This window comes from Aquarana catesbeiana, linkage group LG07 (genome assembly GCF_042186555.1).
Source record: "Aquarana catesbeiana isolate 2022-GZ linkage group LG07, ASM4218655v1, whole genome shotgun sequence".
NCBI classification, from domain to species: domain Eukaryota; kingdom Metazoa; phylum Chordata; class Amphibia; order Anura; family Ranidae; genus Aquarana; species Aquarana catesbeiana.
In genome coordinates, this window is record NC_133330.1 from 171457465 (window position 1) to 171482259 (window position 24795).

Consider the following 24795-nt stretch of genomic DNA (forward strand, 5'->3'; position numbering starts at 1 on the left):
CCTCTTTTAAGAAAGTAGACACCCCAACCTATTTGCTGAGAGGCATGTTGAGTCCATGAAATATTTTACATTTTGCCACAAGTTGCAGGAATATTACAATTTTTTTTTTTACACAAAGTTGTCACTAAATGATATATTGCTCACACATGACATGGGTATATGTGAAATTACACCCCAAAATACATTCTGCTGCTTCTCCTGAGTATGGGGATACCACATGTGTGGGACTTTTTGGGAGCCTAGCTGCATACAGGACTGTGTAAAACTATTTTTTTTTTTTTTTGTTTGTCATTTTGTTTGTCATAGGCAGTCATAAACTAAAAGCTGGGTAAATTCCAGAAAATGTACCTTAGTTTGTAGAAGCTATAACTTTTGCGCAAACCAATAAATATACGCTTATTGAATTTTTTTTTTTACCCGAGACATGTGGCTGAATGCATTTTGGACTAAACGTATGACTAAAATTTAGTTTATTGTATTTTTTATAACAAAAAGTAGAAAACATCATTTTTTTTTTTCAAAATTTTCGGTCTTGTTTCGTTTAAATCGCAAAAAATAAAAACAGAGGTGATCAAATACCACCAAAAGAAAGCTCTATTTGTGGGGAAAAAAGGACGCAAATTTCATTTGGGTACAGCATTGTATGACCACTCAATTACCAGTTAAAGCAGTGCAGTGCCAAATTGTAAAAAGTGCTCTGGTCATTAAGGGGGCAAATCCTTCTGGGGCTGAAGTGGTTAATGACCAGGCCATTTTTGCCATACGGCACTGCGTCGAATTAACTGATAATTACGCGGTCATGTGACGTTGTTCCCAAACAAAATTGATGTCCTTTTTTTCCTCACAAATAGAGCTTTCTTTGGTGGTATTTGATCACCTCTGCAGTTTTTATTTTTTGTGCTATAAACAATAAAAGAGTGACAATTTTGAAAAAAAAAACAAATTTTTTTACTTTCTGCTATAATACACATCCAAAAAAATCAATTTTTAAATCGAATTTCTTCATCAATTTAGGCTAATATGTATTCTGCTACATATTTTTGGTAAAAAAAATCCCAATAAGCGTATATTGATTGGTTTGCGCAAAAGTCATAGCGTCTACAAAATAGTGCATAGATTTAGGGACTTTCATTTTTTTTATTGTTTTTACTGGTAATGGCGGCAATGTGTTTTTTTTTTTTTTTTAGCAGTACAGCGACATTGCGGCGGACAAATCTGACCCTAAGTGACAATTTTTGGGGACCAGTGACACTAATACAGTGATCAGTGCTAAAAAAAATGCACTGAACAATGTATAAATGACATCAATCATTAGATGTGGTGGCTGTGTTAGTTTTCTTTTCTAAGACAGCCATAGACAGTTCGAATCTTGGCTGATCCAGCCAAGATTCGAACTATGTATAGTCAGGCTGATTGTACCCAAGTTGATCAGCATGTCAGTCAGTGTTGATGGGGGATTTGGGCAATTTTTTTCCTGCGACCATGGGTTTGCTCCATCTATGGCTGGCTTTAGGTTTTTTTGAACAGGATGAAGTTAGAAGCTGATTGGCTACCATACAGAGCTGCACCAGATTTTGCACTCTCCAGTTTTAGTAAATCAAGCCCACGTTGTCTTTACAATTGTTCTTTTACAAAGGGCATCTATATGAATACCTTAATTGGACACTGCTACAGAACATATCAGTGACATCAATGTACATTATTAGTGTGTGTGAATTACAAATTTATTACAATAAATGAACTAACAATTGATGCCCTGATAAATGGATGTTCCCACACCTTTATACAGCTCAAGTTATCATACTGATTAGGGCAGTAAAGTAAGAATTATATGAGAAGTATGGAATTTAGAAAAAAAAAAACATTTATACTCATCCCCGTTAAAAAAAAGGTAAAAATAAATACAATTTTGAGCAGGCAGGATCTTTACTACGGAAAAGATATGCAATAAAATAAACGTACCTGCCTGTTTGCAATCCCCTGCGGAATGTGCAACTCAGTTTACATTTCCATCACAGTGCCAGTGTACCATGATGAATGGCTAGCGTGGGAGTGACGTCATCCTGCAATGGCCAATCAAAGCAGCCAAAGAACTAAACCCAAAAGAAGCAAAGGAGAAGATGCCATTGCCGGTGAGGGATCTCATGGCGTTGGACCCTCGGCGGAACAGAGATAAGTACTTTTGAGTTATGCTTTAAGATTTCTACCACCTCTCACTTAAAGTGGAATTCAAGCCTAACACTAACTATTCTTACAATCACCCCCCCCCAACCTATCCTGCCTACCCTGTGTATACATAACTTTTTTTTGGTCAGTTCGGTCAGTTTGGTCAGTCATGTGATCCTACAGCTCCAGGTCCCCTGTGTCATGGAGTGCTTGACAATAGCTGGGAATTCCTGGAGCATTACATTCTCACGTTCAGCGCTCCTTTCTCTCCCCTGCAGCTGCCGCCCACTGACATAGGGGAGTCGGAGCTGCAGGATCACATGACCAGACTGGAGCAGGCACAAAAAAGTAAGGAAACAGATCTTTTTCTATAAAAAATAATAGTGGGGATGATTTACTAAAGCTAGAGAGTGCAAAATCTGGTGCAGCTGTGCATGGTAGCCAATCATCTTCTAACTTCAGCTTGTTCAATCAAAGGGGTTGTAAAGGTTCGCTCTTATTTTTATAAACAACAAACATGTAATACTTACCTCCTCTGTGCAAGGGTTTTGCACAGAGGGGCCTGATCTTCCTCTTCTGGGGTCCCCCAGCACCGCTCCTGGCTCCTCCTCTTCTCGAGTGCCCCCATGGAGAACCGCTTTCCATGTGGGCACTCATGTGGGCGCGCTCCTGCTGCTGCGTCCATTGACACAGGCAGCAGGACTCGGCCCTGCCCCCCCCCCCCCCCACATTATTGGATTTGACTGACAGCAGTGGGAGCAATGGCTGCGGCTATCAATCTATCCAATCAGGACCCGAGACACAAGCTGGAGCTGGTGTACTCGTACCCATTGCTGGAAAGATCGGGTTTAGGTACGTAAAAGGGGGGCTCTTGCGAGCAGCTGCACTACAAAAGGTTTTTCACCTAATGCATAGAATGCACAAAAGTGAAAAAAGGGGTTTACAACCCCTTTAAGATTTGACAAAAAAAATGGAATCTGATTGATTTCTATGCAGAACTGCTCTATGATTTCTATGCATTTCTATGTCCCTTTATTTATAATCATTTTTGTCTCATGAGCAGTAATAACAATTTTCCCCAAAAAATCGGAGAAAACAATGTTAAAGTATTATGTTCTAAATTCCATAGATATAATGCAAATATTTCTACCATTTTGCATGGAAAGGAAGAAAAATATTTCCAAATGCATTTCCTTTAAAACTGATAGAACAGGGCATACTTCTATACATCTGGTAATGTCAATTGTTAGTTTTATGTAGTGTTTACCAGCAACTCGGAATGTTTCATTGTGCTTTGCACGTTTTTGTGTGTGCACACACCATGAAACAGCCTTGCTTTGATTAAAGAACTGTACACATGAGGTATTTCACTTCAAAAGCATGATCATAAACACAGTTCAACAACATCAATTGGAGAAAATGATGTTTCAGAAGAAGGAAAATATACAGTAAATAAAAGTCTTTAGAAAGAGGCATGTGATCTCCCAGAAGGTTAATTAAAAGCTACAAACACATTTTTATAATGACTGTTGAATGAAGTTTTATTTGGAGCCTTTTGAAACTACCCCTAACAAACTCCCACTCTGTCAGACTAAAGCTATACACTAGTAGAATTTTGTTTAACCGCTTCAGCCCCGGAAGATTTTACCCCCTTCCTGACCAGAGCGTTTTTTGCGATTCGGCACTGCGTCGCCTTAACTGACAATTGCGCAGGCATGTGACGTGGCTCCCAAACAAAATTGACGTCCTTTTTTTCCCACAAATAGAGCTTTCTTTTGGTTGTATTTGATCGCATTTTGCTATAATAAATATCCCCCAAAAATATATAAAAAAAATTTTTTTTCCTCAGTTTAGGCCGATCGTATTCTTCTACATATTTTTGGTAAAAAAAAATCGCAATAAGCGTTGATTGATTGGTTTGCGCAAAAGTTATAGCGTTTACTAAATAGGCGGCGATCAGTGATTTTTATTGTGACTGCGACGTTATGGCGAACATGTCGGACATTTTTGACACATTTTTGGGACCATTGTCATTTATGCAGCGATCAGTGCGATTAAAAATGCATTGATTACTGTGTAAATGACACTGGCAGTGAAGGGGTTAACCACTAGGGGGCGGGGAGGGGTTAAGTGTGTCCTAGGGGAGTGTTTTCTAACTGTCAGGGGGATGGGCTGGTGTGTGACATCACTGATCTCTGCTCCCAATGACAGGGAGCAGAGATCGAGTAACACTTGTCACTAGGCAGAACGGGGAGATGCTGTTTACATCAGCATCTCCCCATTCGTCCTCTCCGTGAGGCGATCGCGGGTATCCCCACGGCGATCGAGTCCGCGGGACCTGCGACCCAACTCACGGAGCTCCCGGCCGGCGGCGCACATGCAATGGCACGGCGGGGAATTCAAATGGACGTACAGGTACGCCCATTTGCCCATCCGTGCCATTCTGCCGACGTACATCGGCGTGCGCCGGTCGGGAACCGGTTAAAAATTTTCTTTTTTTTCTTTCAGTTTTCTAATCATGAGTAGGGTCAAAAGGACATTCATTTTCGAATGCAGTGATGAGAAAATTCAAAAGAGCAAGATGGAAAATTTTTGGGGAACAAACAAATTTCCAACAATGTATGTGGTTTTCGTTTGGTAAAATATATTCGTTCCAAAATCGAATGTTAAAAACAAGCAAAATTTTGAAGTGCTTTCAAATGACGTTTTTCAAGCCCTCAAACATGCAGGGAATTTCTATACAAATTCTTGCACAAATGTTGTTATGAACATTTATTTGAAAATCTGCTAGTGTAGAGCCAGTTTAGGACTCACATCAGTAGAGGTATGGTGTAGTGAGCTGAGAAAGGGAATTTGTCTAGGAAACTAAACCTGTACATGTTCTAACCATGTTGATCAAGAAAAAAAATTGCAGAAACAAGTCTGCAAGAGACAATTTTGAGTCACAGCTTCAAGATGAGTTTAGCCAAACTAAAGCCAACCATACACTAGTAGCATTTCATTTAAAATTTGATTTAAGAAAGCTTGTTCATCTTCCTAATTGTTAGTGGGGTCAAATGTCAATTCGTTTTTTGAGCACAGTGATGAGAAAATTCAGGATGGAAAATTTTTCTTAAACAATTTTTTAACGGTGTGTGTGGTTGTCATTCGGTAAAGTCCATTCACTCCAAAATCGAATGGTAACAGAAAAAAGTGCTTTTTAAACGACTTTTGTCAAGTCATCGAATGTACTGAGAATATTTGTAGAAATGTTGATATGAATGTTCATTCGAAAACCTAATAGTGTTTGGGCAGCTTAAGATGTGTGTGTGTGTAGGGAGACACACAATGATATATACAGCTGCATTCATGTTCGCAGTTTCCATTAAAGGAGAGCTTAAAACAAAACTTAAACTTTATTTTTTTTTTTTTTAACGTGGATAGGAAGCTTTATAACCGCTTTTAGTTTTTTTTTTTGTCCTTTGGCATAGCTCCTAACTGTCCCTGATATCCTGATTTGTATGGACTCTCCCACTGTACATCTTTTTGCTTCATTGGTCCCTCATTTTAGTCTGATGTATGTACTATAAAAATGTGCTGTTTATGAAAAAGTGTTGTGGGTTTAACCAATCGTTTTTGTGTATTAATCTTCATATCAGAAGCATGTGGTAAGGGCATGTTCTTTGATTGCATATTTTTTTGCTAATAGGTCTCCCTCTTTTCAATCTGAGAACGCTGGTAGGTATGCATCTGTGTTCTGTTGGGGAATTTCCCTTCATTTCCTGTCCCATAACTAAAATAGGAAGTTAGAGGATATTCCTACAAAGTGAGGGAATCCTTAGTTGTCACCAGGACTAGTATACCCATCAGAAGGCTTTCCCTCTATTCCCGTTTTGGTGACAACTCAAAGTTTAGGATTTTCTTCCAAAAAGTTTGGAATTTTCTTCACTTTCACTCTCATTGATAACATTAAACAGAACAAATAGAGATTGTAAACAGAAAAAGGGGGTGACCAACTAGTTTAGGAAGGAGAGCCGTGCCACGTCCAATAATCTATAGCTACAAGATAGAGGGTTCCCCTGGGTGGACTTTTCCGGCACTTGCAAGGGCAAACAAGTAGGGTGTATAAAGAGTAAAGGGCGTTTGTATATAATAAAAACAGTATAATTTTATTAGTATAAACAAGTACATATGATAAAAACAAGCAGTAGATATCCAAGATAACATAGTGAAACTACACAGTAGCCATGATGAACACACCACAAAGAAATATAGTGAAAAAAGCTCTTCTCAAGTCCGACGCGTTTCGGGGTACTAATTGTCTGTACGATCCTTCTTCAGGGGCAGAATTGAGAAGGGTTCATCTATGCTAATTAACAAAAGGATAAGAGGGAGAGATGGTCAGGAAATAGGTAAAACCTTATATAATATTAGAGGGAAGATTGGGATGGTCAGTTGGTCACCTACCTGAGGTGTGTAGTTAATTGCTTGTAAGGATTTCTAAAAACACAGAGGGCCACAGAGTGGTGGCGGAGTATGGCGACAAATATTAATATCGTGGCTGATATAGGTCTAAACACTTAGATGGTGACAAATGCAGGATGGTGGGCTGCAGTCACCATGGGGAGGTGTGACAGTGCTCCCGTCCTGCCCGACCCAGGCGCGTGCAAGCCAGAGCGGCGTACTGAGGTCACAGGAAGACGTCTCTGGAAAATAGGAAAAATGTAGAGGAGACCTTAGATAAGGGTCCATAGTATATGGGTTCAAAGAGATATGAATGGATATATAGGTATGTAATTTGGTAGGGATAAGATTAATAATAGGGAGAGTATAGAGAATAATGTGTATATATTTACAAGATGTCGGATAAAAATTAACAGCAAAGTGGGTCCAATTCACCTAGTCCCTATAGTAGCAAAGTACATCTATGTATTTATATGATTTGATAGTTTTGAATTCAATGTAGTATAGAGTATATACATATTTGTATGACATAGAATAATTGCGGAATGTATGCATACTAGGAGAATCCATGGTGGGTGTTGAATAACAGAGAAAATGGTATAGTTGGAGAACAGAACCATGATATATATAGCATAAATAGGGCAGGTGTATTGATACAGAGTACACATCAGTATGCTGCTACTAGCCAACAGAGCTCAGAGTAAAAGCCGGCTAAGAATTAGGGGTGTGTAGCTGGTACAGCTAAGCAGTAAATGTGCTTGAAAATAAAAGAATAAAGAGAGAGTAACTGGAAAAACATACCTTAGGAGAAGACAGAAGTGCATCAATGCAGCCTCACCGCCCAGCGTCCAGCAAATGTACTGCCATAGTAGGGAGTGGAGAGGGCTGGATAATATAGTGTTTAAGTCCAATCAGCTGGCGTCAAGATGAGACACAGCTGTGTTGCAAGTAGCGTAGGCAAAGACGCACTATATTGACCCCCCGAGGCGGGGGTGCGCGGCGCCGCCCCAACCGCACGTGCACAACGTCACGGCGTTTGGAGCAGCGTCGCGCACACCCGCCCCACCAGCACGGAAGTGCCAACCCGGCGGACTGCGCATGCCCGCCGGAGTGGCAACATGGAGGCAGTGGGCGTGAGATGGAAAAACGCCCACGTGTCTCCCTAAGCGCCGCCCAAGGAAATCTTGTGATGGCTTGCCGTGCCGGGCAGCCGCTCTGACTGTCAGCGCCCCAGGGAGGGGCGGGGGAGGGGGAAAGGTGTCACAACAGATGACCTAAGTAAAAACCTGACTAGAACATGGATGTCTGTGTTTATCTCTGCATGCAGGGACCACCTATACCAAATCAAGCTCATTGTTAACGAGGGGAAGAGAGGAGACTTAAATATCACTAACAGGGCATAGTTGTAATCTAGTGCCTAGAACAATGAGCATAGTGGAATAGTGCATAATATGACAAACATGAATAATAAAAAAAAGACCTCAGTACAAAGGGGGAATATATGAGTATACATATCAGTGGAGAATATATAACACGCATAGACACATATTGACTACAAAAAATGGCAGGCATGGGTACAGCACATACATATACAAATGCATAACCAATATGGAAATAGAGGAGGGGGGAAGGGGACAGAACAGGGGGGAGGGGGTACTATTTATCTATCCAGAGGGAAACGACCAAGCTGGTTGTGTGTCAGAATACATGGTCCCCTGGGGTACCAACTGAAAATTCGGTAGGAGAATGCATATGGTCCAAAGGCCAGTATTATATGTACTAATAGAGACAAATAGGGGACGGGGAGGGGGGGAAGGGGACGGGGAAGAGGAAAAAAAAAAAAAAAAAAAATTATAATGTAAGGGGGGGGGTTTTTAAGGGACAAAAGGGGAGCATGTAAAAGACAGACGTACAGCTTGGTGTACAGAGATACTTGGGGCCAGGAAAAAACAATACGCTCCAACAAGTCAATAAACTGTAGAAAAAAAAAACAATAATGTTCTTAACAGTAACCATGACCCTATTTTTCCATATCTCCGGAGTTGAAGCCTTCTAGGAAGGGTCTGAAACAGACCGCTTCATTGAGGCCCGGGGGTGTGGTGGCCTTGAGTAGATGGATCCACTTGAGTTCTCTCTGGAGTAGGATTTTATTCCAGTCACCCCCTCTAGGACTGGGGTGTATGCGATCCAAGATGAGGAATTTGATGGAAGGGAATTTGCCTCCATGTACTAAAGTTACATGTCGGCCGAGGGGTAGGTCGGGATCAGCTGTTTTCATAGCCACAATGTGCCTGTAGGCTCGTCGCCAAAACTCAAGTTTAGTTTTCCCTATATAGAAGCAACCGCAGTTACACTGGAGTAGGTACACCACTCCAGTGGTTCTGCAGTTTGCGAAATGTCTAGGAAAGAAGGGTTTTCCATTAGGGAGAGTAGGGTTTTTTTGGGTAAGCATATAGCCACAATAGTGGCAAGAGCCACAGGCAAAAGTACCCCTATATTTGCAGTGGATTGTCGAGGGTCTGAACTCACTTTTGGTAATCTGGTCACCGATAGAGGTGGCTCTTCTAAAGGTGAAGTTGGGCTTTGCAGGGACTAAATGACTTAGATTGGGGTCTAGGGCCAATAGGTGCCAATATTTTTCGATTATTCTTTTGGTTTGACGGTGTTGTTGGTGATAGGTTGTGATGATACTAAATGGGTGGGAATCCTTTTGTTGTTTGATGGGGTGAAGAAGTGTTTGTCTAGGTATGTTATTGGCTTTGTGAAAAGCTTTTTTGAGGGATTTATGAGAATAGCCGCGTAGTAGCAGTCTGTCTCGGAGAGCAGCAGCCTCAGTAAGGAAGCTGCTGTTGTCTGTACAGTTGCGCTTGATCCTGATGTATTGGGAATAGGGGATGGAATCAATTAGGGGTTTGGGGTGGAAGCTAGTAGCGTGTAATATAGTATTGCCGGCAGTACTTTTTCTGAATAACTTGGTGGAAAGTTTACCCTGTCCATCCTTGAAAATCTCAATGTCCAGGAAAGTTACAAGGGTGTTGTCAAAAGACATCGTAAACGTCAGATTGAAGTCATTCTTGTTCATCCGAAGTATGAACTGCTCGAGTACATCCGGGGGACCCTCCCACACGACTAAAATGTCGTCTATATATCGATACCACGTTTGAATGTGGTTAGTATAGTGAGTGAGATTCTCATCTGAAAACAAGGCTTCCTCCCACTCCCCCAGGTACAGGTTAGCATACGATGGGGCACAACATGTCCCCATCGCCACTCCCTGCACCTGGAGGTAGTGGGAGCCAAGGAAGGTAAAGACATTGTGGGTGAGGATGTACTCGAGCAGCTCAATTATAAATTCATTGTAACTAGGGGCAGAGTACGACTTTCTCTGAAGTACGTGTCTAATTGCTGCCAGACCCAATGCATGTGGAATGGAGCTGTAAAGAGTCTCCACATCAATGGTGACAAGTAAAGCTCGATCCGAGACGGAGAGATGGTCCAAAATTTGTAACAAATGGCTGGTATCCTTAACATAGGAAGCTAGAGAAACCACCAAGGGTCTGAGATGTTCATCAATAAGTTTGCTGGCATTTTCGCTTATTGAACCCACCCCAGAAATAATCGGCCTACCCGGTGGGTCTCTGAGATTCTTATCCACTTTGGGGAGTGCGTAAAAAGTGGGGGTCTTGGGAAAGTTGTTTCTTACAAAAGTCCAGGTAGTCTTACTAATGGTGTGGTTAAGAAAAGCCGAGTCGACCAATGCATAGAATTCTTTATTATACTTATCAACAATGGAGGCCGGCATGCGGCGATACCAGTCTACATTGTTGAGAATTTTGCTACACATCTTAATGTAGTGGTTATTGTCCAGCACCACAACGTTACCACCCTTATCGGAGGGTTTTATGGTAATAGTATCGTTGGCCTTTAGGGAGTCAAGAGCTTTTAGTTCTTCTGAGTTCAGATTGGGGGGTTCCTGTTTTTTGAATCTTAGTTTCTCCAGGTCATTATAGACCAATTTGAGGAAGATTGCTGCATTCGGGCAGGTGCTCGGTGGTGGGCACAGGTCCGATTTTTTCTTTAGTTTGGAGGTACCCGGGTGAGAGTGAACATCTGGGTTATCTATTTGTTGGAGAATACGTGAGAGGTCAATCTGATCTATCAGGTCAGATGTATCACTCTCCTCCAATAGCGCAACAAGCTGGTCCAAAGCTCGATTTTCCTGAGGGGTAGCAGTAATTTTATCATCCTGTTTCTGATAGAGTTTCCTGAGAATTAATTTCCGGATAAAAAGTTGGAGATCTTTATAGAATTCAAATTTGTCCAGTCCATGGTCTGGACAAAAGTTCAATCCTTTTTGCAGGATGGAAATTTCATTGTTGGTGAGGGGATGAGAGTTTTTCTTAGTCAGAATGTTTTTGTTAAAAGATTCAAGGTGAATTTTAAGTTTGTTCTCTTTAGTGGAAACTGAGGGGTGAGCCTGGAATTTTTTCAAAAGTTCACAAATTCTGGTAATTTCAGTGTCCAGTACTGAGGATCTCTTTGTATATTCATCTATGAGTATCTGCATCAAAGTGCGTGAGCATGTCTGTAGAGCGTTCTCCCAGGTGGATCTAAAGGTCGCGTCCAAATCCTCCAAAGTAGGGAAGATCTGGATGCGAAGACCCAACGGGTTGATGTTGCTCCTCATGTATTCTTGAAATGACCTAACGTGCCAAAAGAAAGATGACTTTTTTTCTAAATTTTTGGCAAGTTTGAAGAACAGGGAGGAGATCTCCGCTTCAGTTCGATCAGTGTCACCAAATTTCTCTAAATATTGTTGCATCAAGGCTTCCCAATCCTGACCTAAAAATATATTTTCAAAATGGGGGGTCTCTGTTTCAGATGTCATGATTATAAGGGGAAAATTTGTATGTAGGAATATTAAAAAGAAGTTGGGGAAAAAAAAAAAAAAGAAGAAGGGGGTGAAGACAATAATTCCTTCCCCGGGGGGGGGGAGAGGGGGGGGGGAGGAAAAAGATGCAATCCCCTGTGGGTGTTGATACTTTAATATACAGTTAGTATGATAACCTAAAAAATGTTGGTCAAATGGGGAGTGGTATTTGCTACCAAAGAAACAGTAAACAGAAAAAGGGGGTGACCAACTAGTTTAGGAAGGAGAGCCGTGCCACGTCCAATAATCTATAGCTACAAGATAGAGGGTTCCCCTGGGTGGACTTTTCCGGCACTTGCAAGGGCAAACAAGTAGGGTGTATAAAGAGTAAAGGGCGTTTGTATATAATAAAAACAGTATAATTTTATTAGTATAAACAAGTACATATGATAAAAACAAGCAGTAGATATCCAAGATAACATAGTGAAACTACACAGTAGCCATGATGAACACACCACAAAGAAATATAGTGAAAAAAGCTCTTCTCAAGCCCGACGCGTTTCGGGGTACTAATTGTCTGTACGATCCTTCTTCAGGGGCAGAATTGAGAAGGGTTCATCTATGCTAATTAACAAAAGGATAAGAGGGAGAGATGGTCAGGAAATAGGTAAAACCTTATATAATATTAGAGGGAAGATTGGGATGGTCAGTTGGTCACCTACCTGAGGTGTGTAGTTAATTGCTTGTAAGGATTTCTAAAAACACAGAGGGCCACAGAGTGGTGGCGGAGTATGGCGACAAATATTAATATCGTGGCTGATATAGGTCTAAACACTTAGATGGTGACAAATGCAGGATGGTGGGCTGCAGTCACCATGGGGAGGTGTGACAGTGCTCCCGTCCCGCCCGACCCAGGCGCGTGCAAGCCAGAGCGGCGTACTGAGGTCACAGGAAGACGTCTCTGGAAAATAGGAAAAATGTAGAGGAGACCTTAGATAAGGGTCCATAGTATATGGGTTCAAAGAGATATGAATGGATATATAGGTATGTAATTTGGTAGGGATAAGATTAATAATAGGGAGAGTATAGAGAATAATGTGTATATATTTACAAGATGTCGGATAAAAATTAACAGCAAAGTGGGTCCAATTCACCTAGTCCCTATAGTAGCAAAGTACATCTATGTATTTATATGATTTGATAGTTTTGAATTCAATGTAGTATAGAGTATATACATATTTGTATGACATAGAATAATTGCGGAATGTATGCATACTAGGAGAATCCATGGTGGGTGTTGAATAACAGAGAAAATGGTATAGTTGGAGAACAGAACCATGATATATATAGCATAAATAGGGCAGGTGTATTGATACAGAGTACACATCAGTATGCTGCTACTAGCCAACAGAGCTCAGAGTAAAAGCCGGCTAAGAATTAGGGGTGTGTAGCTGGTACAGCTAAGCAGTAAATGTGCTTGAAAATAAAAGAATAAAGAGAGAGTAACTGGAAAAACATACCTTAGGAGAAGACAGAAGTGCATCAATGCAGCCTCACCGCCCAGCGTCCAGCAAATGTACTGCCATAGTAGGGAGTGGAGAGGGCTGGATAATATAGTGTTTAAGTCCAATCAGCTGGCGTCAAGATGAGACACAGCTGTGTTGCAAGTAGCGTAGGCAAAGACGCACTATATTGACCCCCCGAGGCGGGGGTGCGCGGCGCCGCCCCAACCGCACGTGCACAACGTCACGGCGTTTGGAGCAGCGTCGCGCACACCCGCCCCAAAACTATCAAATCATATAAATACATAGATGTACTTTGCTACTATAGGGACTAGGTGAATTGGACCCACTTTGCTGTTAATTTTTATCCGACATCTTGTAAATATATACACATTATTCTCTATACTCTCCCTATTATTAATCTTATCCCTACCAAATTACATACCTATATATCCATTCATATCTCTTTGAACCCATATACTATGGACCCTTATCTAAGGTCTCCTCTACATTTTTCCTATTTTCCAGAGACGTCTTCCTGTGACCTCAGTACGCCGCTCTGGCTTGCACGCGCCTGGGTCGGGCGGGACGGGAGCACTGTCACACCTCCCCATGGTGACTGCAGCCCACCATCCTGCATTTGTCACCATCTAAGTGTTTAGACCTATATCAGCCACGATATTAATATTTGTCGCCATACTCCGCCACCACTCTGTGGCCCTCTGTGTTTTTAGAAATCCTTACAAGCAATTAACTACACACCTCAGGTAGGTGACCAACTGACCATCCCAATCTTCCCTCTAATATTATATAAGGTTTTACCTATTTCCTGACCATCTCTCCCTCTTATCCTTTTGTTAATTAGCATAGACGAACCCTTCTCAATTCTGCCCCTGAAGAAGGATCGTACAGACAATTAGTACCCCGAAACGCGTCGGGCTTGAGAAGAGCTTTTTTCACTATATTTCTTTGTGGTGTGTTCATCATGGCTACTGTGTAGTTTCACTATGTTATCTTGGATATCTACTGCTTGTTTTTATCATATGTACTTGTTTATACTAATAAAATTATACTGTTTTTATTATATACAAACGCCCTTTACTCTTTATACACCCTACTTGTTTGCCCTTGCAAGTGCCGGAAAAGTCCACCCAGGGGAACCCTCTATCTTGTAGCTATAGATTATTGGACGTGGCACGGCTCTCCTTCCTAAACTAGTTGGTCACCCCCCTTTTTCTGTTTACTGTTTCTTTGGTAGCAAATACCACTCCCCATTTGACCAACATTCTTTAGGTTATCATACTAACTGTATATTAAAGTATCAACACCCCCAGGGGATTGCATCTTTTTCCTTCCCCCCCCCCCTCTCCCCCCCGGGGAAGGAATTATTGTCTTCACCCCCTTCTTCTTTTTTTTTTTTTTTTTTTTCCCCAACTTCTTTTTAATATTCCTACATACAAATTTTCTCCTTATAATCATGACATCTGAAACAGAGACCCCCCATTTTGAAAATATATTTTTAGGTCAGGATTGGGAAGCCTTGATGCAACAATATTTAGAGAAATTTGGTGACACTGATCGAACTGAAGCGGAGATCTCCTCCCTGTTCTTCAAACTTGCCAAAAATTTAGAAAAAAAGTCATCTTTCTTTTGGCACGTTAGGTCATTTCAAGAATACATGAGGAGCAACATCAACCCGTTGGGTCTTCGCATCCAGATCTTCCCTACTTTGGAGGATTTGGACGCGACCTTTAGATCCACCTGGGAGAACGCTCTACAGACATGCTCACGCACTTTGATGCAGATACTCATAGATGAATATACAAAGAGATCCTCAGTACTGGACACTGAAATTACCAGAATTTGTGAACTTTTGAAAAAATTCCAGGCTCACCCCTCAGTTTCCACTAAAGAGAACAAACTTAAAATTCACCTTGAATCTTTTAACAAAAACATTCTGACTAAGAAAAACTCCAAATTCCATAGAGATAAAAATGCATTCGAGGCCGGTAAGGCCTATAAATGGAACCAAAATAACAGGACAACTAGGAGTCACTACACACCTCCTAACCCCTCTGCCAGCAAATCTTCGTCACATATCCCTCCACTCATTATCCCAAAAGCCAAACCCTCTTTGGGTACCAAACGCCAACTTTCTGGCGATTCTGTTCCAGACCAGAAATCTAAAAAATCTAGTGCAGAAAGGAAATCTAACCTCCCTCCCACTACACACCCCGACAATACCCCGAAGGGACCTATGTCCAATCACTCTACACAGGCACATCCACCCCTCCCCCTGCAAAACATTAGCAGTGCACCTGAGCCCAACCACAACGATTCTTCTTTTTTAGACCTAGTATTAGCTGGCCTGAAACCGCCTCCACCAAATCTCAACACCTACACACAATTAACACTATAAATTCTTTACCCAACACTTGCACATATTCAGATAATGATCTGAGTATTATCAATTTATCCTCTCATCCCCTCACCAACAATGAAATTTCCATCCTGCAAAAAGGATTGAACTTTTGTCCAGACCATGGACTGGACAAATTTGAATTCTATAAAGATCTCCAACTTTTTATCCGGAAATTAATTCTCAGGAAACTCTATCAGAAACAGGATGATAAAATTACTGCTACCCCTCAGGAAAATCGAGCTTTGGACCAGCTTGTTGCGCTATTGGAGGAGAGTGATACATCTGACCTGATAGATCAGATTGACCTCTCACGTATTCTCCAACAAATAGATAACCCAGATGTTCACTCTCACCCGGGTACCTCCAAACTAAAGAAAAAATCGGACCTGTGCCCACCACCGAGCACCTGCCCGAATGCAGCAATCTTCCTCAAATTGGTCTATAATGACCTGGAGAAACTAAGATTCAAAAAACAGGAACCCCCCAATCTGAACTCAGAAGAACTAAAAGCTCTTGACTCCCTAAAGGCCAACGATACTATTACCATAAAACCCTCCGATAAGGGTGGTAACGTTGTGGTGCTGGACAATAACCACTACATTAAGACGTGTAGCAAAATTCTCAACAATGTAGACTGGTATCGCCGCATGCCGGCCTCCATTGTTGATAAGTATAATAAAGAATTCTATGCATTGGTCGACTCGGCTTTTCTTAACCACACCATTAGTAAGACTACCTGGACTTTTGTAAGAAACAACTTTCCCAAGACCCCCACTTTTTACGCACTCCCCAAAGTGCATAAGAATCTCAGAGACCCACCGGGTAGGCCGATTATTTCTGGGGTGGGTTCAATAAGCGAAAATGCCAGCAAACTTATTGATGAACATCTCAGACCCTTGGTGGTTTCTCTAGCTTCCTATGTTAAGGATACCAGCCATTTGTTACAAATTTTGGACCATCTCTCCGTCTCGGATCGAGCTTTACTTGTCACCATTGATGTGGAGACTCTTTACAGCTCCATTCCACATGCATTGGGTCTGGCAGCAATTAGACACGTACTTCAGAGAAAGTCGTACTCTGCCCCTAGTTACAATGAATTTATAATTGAGCTGCTCGAGTACATCCTCACCCACAATGTCTTTACCTTCCTTGGCTCCCACTACCTCCAGGTGCAGGGAGTGGCGATGGGGACATGTTGTGCCCCATCGTATGCTAACCTGTACCTGGGGGAGTGGGAGGAAGCCTTGTTTTCAGATGAGAATCTCACTCACTATACTAACCACATTCAAACGTGGTATCGATATATAGACGACATTTTAGTCGTGTGGGAGGGTCCCCCGGATGTACTCGAGCAGTTCATACTTCGGATGAACAAGAATGATTTTAATCTGACGTTTACGATGTCTTTTGACAACACCCTTGTAACTTTCCTGGACATTGAGATTTTCAAGGATGGACAGGGTAAACTTTCCACCAAGTTATTCAGAAAAAGTACTGCCGGCAATACTATATTACACGCTACTAGCTTCCACCCCAAACCCCTAATTGATTCCATCCCCTATTCCCAATACATCAGGATCAAGCGCAACTGTACAGACAACAGCAGCTTCCTTACTGAGGCTGCTGCTCTCCGAGACAGACTGCTACTACGCGGCTATTCTCATAAATCCCTCAAAAAAGCTTTTCACAAAGCCAATAACATACCTAGACAAACACTTCTTCACCCCATCAAACAACAAAAGGATTCCCACCCATTTAGTATCATCACAACCTATCACCAACAACACCGTCAAACCAAAAGAATAATCGAAAAATATTGGCACCTATTGGCCCTAGACCCCAATCTAAGTCATTTAGTCCCTGCAAAGCCCAACTTCACCTTTAGAAGAGCCACCTCTATCGGTGACCAGATTACCAAAAGTGAGTTCAGACCCTCGACAATCCACTGCAAATATAGGGGTACTTTTGCCTGTGGCTCTTGCCACTATTGTGGCTATATGCTTACCCAAAAAAACCCTACTCTCCCTAATGGAAAACCCTTCTTTCCTAGACATTTCGCAAACTGCAGAACCACTGGAGTGGTGTACCTACTCCAGTGTAACTGCGGTTGCTTCTATATAGGGAAAACTAAACTTGAGTTTTGGCGACGAGCCTACAGGCACATTGTGGCTATGAAAACAGCTGATCCCGACCTACCCCTCGGTCGACATGTAACTTTAGTACATGGAGGCAAATTCCCTTCCATCAAATTCCTCATCTTGGATCGCATACACCCCAGTCCTAGAGGGGGTGACTGGAATAAAATCCTACTCCAGAGAGAACTCAAGTGGATCCATCTACTCAAGGCCACCACACCCCCGGGCCTCAATGAAGCGGTCTGTTTCAGACCCTTCCTAGAAGGCTTCAACTCCGGAGGTATGGAAAAATAGGGTCATGGTTACTGTTAAGAACATTATTGTTTTTTTTTTCTACAGTTTATTGACTTGTTGGAGCGTATTGTTTTTTCCTGGCCCCAAGTATCTCTGTACACCAAGCTGTACGTCTGTCTTTTACATGCTCCCCTTTTGTCCCTTAAAAACCCCCCCTTACATTATAATTTTTTTTTTTTTTTCCTCTTCCCCGTCCCCTTCCCCCCCTCCCCGTCCCCTATTTGTCTCTATTAGTACATATAATACTGGCCTTTGGACCATATGCATTCTCCTACCGAATTTTCAGTTGGTACCCCAGGGGACCATGTATTCTGACACACAACCAGCTTGGTCGTTTCCCTCTGGATAGATAAATAGTACCCCCTCCCCCCTGTTCTGTCCCCTTCCCCCCTCCTCTATTTCCATATTGGTTATGCATTTGTATATGTATGTGCTGTACCCATGCCTGCCATTTTTTGTAGTCAATATGTGTCTATGCGTGTTATATATTCTCCACTGATATGTATACTCATATATTCCCCCTTTGTACTGAGGTCTTTTTTTTATTATTCATGTTTGTCATATTATGCACTATTCCACTATGCTCATTGTTCTAGGCACTAGATTACAACTATGCCCTGTTAGTGATATTTAAGTCTCCTCTCTTCCCCTCGTTAACAATGAGCTTGATTTGGTATAGGTGGTCCCTGCATGCAGAGATAAACACAGACATCCATGTTCTAGTCAGGTTTTTACTTAGGTCATCTGTTGTGACACCTTTCCCCCTCCCCCGCCCCTCCCTGGGGCGCTGACAGTCAGAGCGGCTGCCCGGCACGGCAAGCCGCCACAAGATTTCCTTGGGCGGCGCTTAGGGAGACACGTGGGCGTTTTTCCATCTCACGCCCACTGCCTCCATGTTGCCACTCCGGCGGGCATGCGCAGTCCGCCGGGTTGGCACTTCCGTGCCGGTGGGGCGGGTGTGCGCGACGCTGCTCCAAACGCCGTGACGTTGTGCACGTGCGGTTGGGGCGGCGCCGCGCACCCCCGCCTCGGGGGGTCAATATAGTGCGTCTTTGCCTACGCTACTTGCAACACAGCTGTGTCTCATCTTGACGCCAGCTGATTGGACTTAAACACTATATTATCCAGCCCTCTCCACTCCCTACTATGGCAGTACATTTGCTGGACGCTGGGCAGTGAGGCTGCATTGATGCACTTCTGTCTTCTCCTAAGGTATGTTTTTCCAGTTACTCTCTCTTTATTCTTTTATTTTCAAGCACATTTACTGCTTAGCTGTACCAGCTACACACCCCTAATTCTTAGCCGGCTTTTACTCTGAGCTCTGTTGGCTAGTAGCAGCATACTGATGTGTACTCTGTATCAATACACCTGCCCTATTTATGCTATATATATCATGGTTCTGTTCTCCAACTATACCATTTTCTCTGTTATTCAACACCCACCATGGATTCTCCTAGTATGCATACATTCCGCAATTATTCTATGTCATACAAATATGTATATACTCTATACTACATTGAATTCAAAACTATCAAATCATATAAATACATAGATGTACTTTGCTACTATAGGGACTAGGTGAATTGGACCCACTTTGCTGTTAATTTTTATCCGACATCTTGTAAATATATACACATTATTCTCTATACTCTCCCTATTATTAATCTTATCCCTACCAAATTACATACCTATATATCCATTCATATCTCTTTGAACCCATATACTATGGACCCTTATCTAAGGTCTCCTCTACATTTTTCCTATTTTCCAGAGACGTCTTCCTGTGACCTCAGTACGCCGCTCTGGCTTGCACGCGCCTGGGTCGGGCGGGACGGGAGCACTGTCACACCTCCCCATGGTGACTGCAGCCCACCATCCTGCATTTGTCACCATCTAAGTGTTTAGACCTATATCAGCCACGATATTAATATTTGTCGCCATACTCCGCCACCACTCTGTGGCCCTCTGTGTTTTTAGAAATCCTTACAAGCAATTAACTACACACCTCAGGTAGGTGACCAACTGACCATCCCAATCTTCCCTCTAATATTATATAAGGTTTTACCTATTTCCTGACCATCTCTCCCTCTTATCCTTTTGTTAATTAGCATAGATGAACCCTTCTCAATTCTGCCCCTGAAGAAGGATCGTACAGACAATTAGTACCCCGAAACGCGTCGGGCTTGAGAAGAGCTTTTTTCACTATATTTCTTTGTGGTGTGTTCATCATGGCTACTGTGTAGTTTCACTATGTTATCTTGGATATCTACTGCTTGTTTTTATCATATGTACTTGTTTATACTAATAAAATTATACTGTTTTTATTATATACAAACGCCCTTTACTCTTTATACACCCTACTTGTTTGCCCTTGCAAGTGCCGGAAAAGTCCACCCAGGGGAACCCTCTATCTTGGAACAAATAGAGATTGGGAATCTCCCTAATAGAGTTGAGCGAATGGTTCAGGAAGAGCAAAAGTTCAACCCGAACATCGCCCATTCGGCGAACACCCGAGTTTGCAGGGCATTCGCCAGGTGTTCGCCTCGCCGAAGACCTGCAATGCACTGTGCGCTGCACATTGCATTCTAATGCCCTGTACACACGGTCGGACATTGATCGGACATTCTGACAACAAAATCCATGGATTTTTTCCAACGGATGTTGGCTCAAACTTGTCTTGCATATACACGGTCACACAAAGTTGTCGGAAAATCTGATCGTTCTGAACGCGGTGACGTAAAACACGTACGTCGGGACTATGAATGGGGCAGTAGCCAATAGCTTTTGTCTCTTAATTTATTCCGAGCATGCGTGGCACTTTGTGCTTCGGATTTGTGTACACATGATCGGAATTTCCGACAACGGATTTTGTTGTCGGAAAATTTTATAGCAAACTCTCAAACTTTGTGTGTCGGAAATTCCAATGGAAAATGTGTGATGGAGCCTACACACGTTCGGAATTTCCAACAACAAGGTCCTATCACACATTTTCCATCGGAAAATCCTATCGTGTGTATAGGGCATAAGCCCTGATTGGGCAAAGCTTTGCCCAGTCAGGGTGCAGTAAATAACTGGTTGTTAAGGAGCAGAGCCAGGAATCTGGCCATCGCATCCTTAACAACTGATGAGTCATCAGCTGAATAAAAATAATAAATAATAAAATAATAAAAAAAAAAATAAAAATAATAAAACTTTCCCCGCTGACAGCTGAATAAAACAAAATTCAATGCCGGCAAGATTCATACCAGACCCTTATCTGAGCATGCAGCCTGGCAGGCCAGGAAAGGGGGGGACGAGCGAGCACCCCCCTCCTGAACCATACCAGGCCACATGCCCTCAACATGGAAGGGTGCTTTGAGGCGGGGGGGTTCCCTCCACCTCAAAGCACCTTGTCTCCATCTCAAGGGCCCCATCCCAAAAACCCTGGCCGGTGGTTGTGGGGGTCTGCGGGCAGGGGGCTTATAGGAATCTGGAAGCCCCCTTTAACAAGAAGGCCCCCAGATCCCAGCCTCCATGTGAATTAGTATGGGGTACACAGGCAGTTTTTGACAATTCCTTTATTAAAAATGAAAAAAAACGTGTCCCCTGATGTACATCCATCGTCAATCAGGATGCCGATGCCACCGCCAGACCCCAAAAAAAAAAAAAACTGTTCACTGCTAGCGACAGTATCTCACAAAAGTGAGTACACCCCTCACATTTTTGTAAATATTTTATTATATTTTTTTATGTGACAACACTGAAGAAATTACACTTTGCTACAATGTGAAGTAGAGAGTGTACAGCTTGTATAACAGTGTAAATTTGCTGTCCCCTCCAAATAACTCAACACACAGCCATTAATGTCTAAACCTCTGGCAACAAAAGTGAGTACACCCCTAAGTGAAAATGTCCGAATTGGGCCCAATTAGCCATTGTCCCTCCCCGATGTCATGTGACTCATTAGTGTTACAAGGTCCCAGGTGTGAATGGGGAGCAGGTGTGTTAAATTTGGTGTTATCGCTCTCACTCTCTCATACTGGTCACTGGAAGTTCGACATGGCACCTCATAGCAAAGAACTTTCTGAGGATCTGAAAAAAAGAATTGTTGCTCTACATAAAGATGGCCTAGGCTATAAGAAGATTGCCCAGACCCTGAAACTGAGCTGCAGCAAGGTGGCCAAGACCATACAGCAGTTTAACAGGACAGGTTCCACTCAGAACAGGCCTTGCCATGGTCAACTAAAGAGCTTAAGTGCACGTGCTCAGCGTCATATCCAGAGGTTGTCTTTGGAAAATAGACGCTTCAGTGCTGCCAGCATTGCTGCAGAGGTTGAAGGGCTGGGGGGTCAGCCTGTCAGTGCTCAGACCATACGCCGCATACTGCATCAAATTTGTCTGCATGGCTGTCATCACAGAAAGAAGCCTCTTCTAAAGATGATGCACAAGAAAGCCTGCAAACAGTTTGATGAAGACAAGCAGACTAAGGATATGGATTACTGGAACCATGTCCTATGGTCTGATGGGACCAAGATAAACTTGATTGGTTCAGATGGTGTCAAGTGTGTGTGGCGGCAACCAGGTGAGGAGTACAAAGACAAGTGTGTCTTGCCTACAGTCAAGCATGGTGGTGAGAGTGTCATGGTCTGGGGCTGCATGAGTGCTGCTGGCACTGGGGAGCTACAGTTCATTGAGGGAACCATGAATGCCAACATGTAATGTGACATACTGAAGCAGAGCTTGATCCCCTCCCTTCGGAGACTGGGCCACAGGGTGGTATTCCAACATGATAACGACCTCAAACATACCTCCAAGATGACCACTGCCTTGCTAAAGAAGCTGAGGGTAAAGGTGATGGACTGGCCAAGCATGTCTCCAGACCTAAACCCTATTGAGGATCTGTGGGGCATCCTCAAATGGAAGGTGGATGAGCACAAGGTCTCTAGCATCCACCAGCTCTGAGATGTTGTCATGGGGGAGTGGAAGAGGACTCCAGTGGCAACCTGTGAAGCTCTGGTGAACTCCAGGCCCAAGAGGGTTAAGGCAGTGCTGGAAAATAATTGTGGCCTCACAAAATATTGACAATTTGGGCCCAATTGGACATTTTCACTTAGGGGTGTACTCACTTTTGTTGCCAGCAGTTTAGACATTAATGGCTGTATGTTGAGTTATTTTGAGGGGACAGTAAGTTTACACTGTTATACAAGCTGTACACTCACTACTTTACATTGTAGCAATGTCTTTTCTTCAGTGTTGTCACATGAAAAGATATAATAAAATATTTACAAAAATGTGAGGGGTGTACTTACTTTTGTGAGATACTGTACGTCAAACCACTGAATGCCTGGCATGCTCTCTGACAAATCTTATATAGATAAGGGGTGGAGCCACCTGGCAACGTCACCTGTGGCACCGCCCCCCTTGTGACAGTACAGACCCTGAGCTGTCATCAGCTGTATGTGTGAAGGGGTGGGGATAGTGGCAACATCATTACCCAAATATGGCCAAAGGCCATATTTGGACAATGATGTCACAGCTATCCCCATCCCTTTGCTTAAGTGGCATGGATTTCCTCCCCCCCTTGGGACGTCACTGACCCTGAGCTGTCATCAGCTATATGTGGGAAGGGGTGGGAATAGTGATGACATCTTTGCCCAAATATGGCCAAAGGCTATAACTACAGTATTTATTGCCAATGTCATGACGTAAATTCCCAGTTAGGCGGTCAGCAAGTGGTTAATGAATGAAATAGCCATGGTCCCGCAGTTCACAGAGTGTAATGTGTAATAACAACGTGCAACCAGTTAGACATGCTGGAACTGCAGCCAATCAGAAAGGTCTGATGCTGTTATGTGATAAGTTCAACACTTTTCTAAATAGCTGCAGCTTCAAAGTGTCTAATCGGTTACTGGTTTTGTTTACTTATTACACTCAGAAACACTTCTTTCAATTCAGTTATCATTTCTTACAGCAAGTGCTGCTCTGATAGAGTTCTGAATGGGTGCGCAACTGGAACAAACTACAGGGGCACCATCCACATCTGCTCTCCAGCCCAGCCTGACCCTGAAGCTGTGGTCCAGTAGGAGACAGGCTGCAAGCCAACAGTGGGGTTGAGAACCACTGCACTATACTACTGAGCTATTTTAGAACACAACAGGAACAAAAATAATGGGAATTTAAACAATTTGAAAGTATATTACCTTGTAAGATGGCTTGATGTGGGACAGAGGTTTTATGCCCAATTATTATTATTAATCTAAATTCGATGGGGCCATGAGATTACAGCTCTTTGCAAATTGAGTAGTCTCCAAGAAAGAGCACCATGTATTTCAAAGGCTTCAAAAATCTGCCTCCTCACAGTGAGTTGTATTAAGTTTCAACATCATTTGCTAGATGAACATCATCTGTGCAGAAATTTATTTTAGGTAACAAAGTTATTTCCAGGTGTGTATACATTATAAGAAATGTTGTACACTATGCCTGCAAAGAGAACTGAGTATTCTAAAAAGCTTTCTTGTGTACTCTGCTCAGTTGGTCAATAGAAAGATGATGAAGGGAGTGCAGTAGAGTTCTGTCTGTAGTCCCTGAGCCGACACAAATTTTCACTTCTATAAGTGTGTGCAGCTTGGGGAGTGGGTGTGATAAAGTCCTTTAATATGTTACCCCGACCTTAGGTTGCTTGGCAACTTTGCCCTGACAGTCTGGGATGATCTTTTATGATTATATAAGTAGGTTGGTGGGTTATTGCAGGGTGTCTTCAGCCTGTATATAAAAACATTCCTTTGAAGGAGTAGCAAGACTATGTTCTACCCTATGCTAGAGTCTCTTTCTTTCTTTCTTTCTTTCTTTCTTTCTTTCTTTCTTTCTTTCTTTCTTTCTTTCTTTCTTTCTTTCTTTCTTTCTTTCTTTCTTTCTTTCTTTCTCTTCCTTACTTTGTTACAAGTATTTTTGCAATCTGATTAAGTATGGTGTCACCATTATCCT

The 24795-nt window shown here is 42.5% G+C and overlaps 1 protein-coding gene across 3 annotated transcripts in view; it reads right to left on the bottom strand.

Moving 5' to 3' along the window:
- Positions 1–24795, bottom strand: part of APOBEC4 (apolipoprotein B mRNA editing enzyme catalytic polypeptide like 4) — a 55686-nt gene that overhangs the window by 25518 nt on the left and 5373 nt on the right. The gene's annotated exons all lie outside the window — the stretch shown is intronic.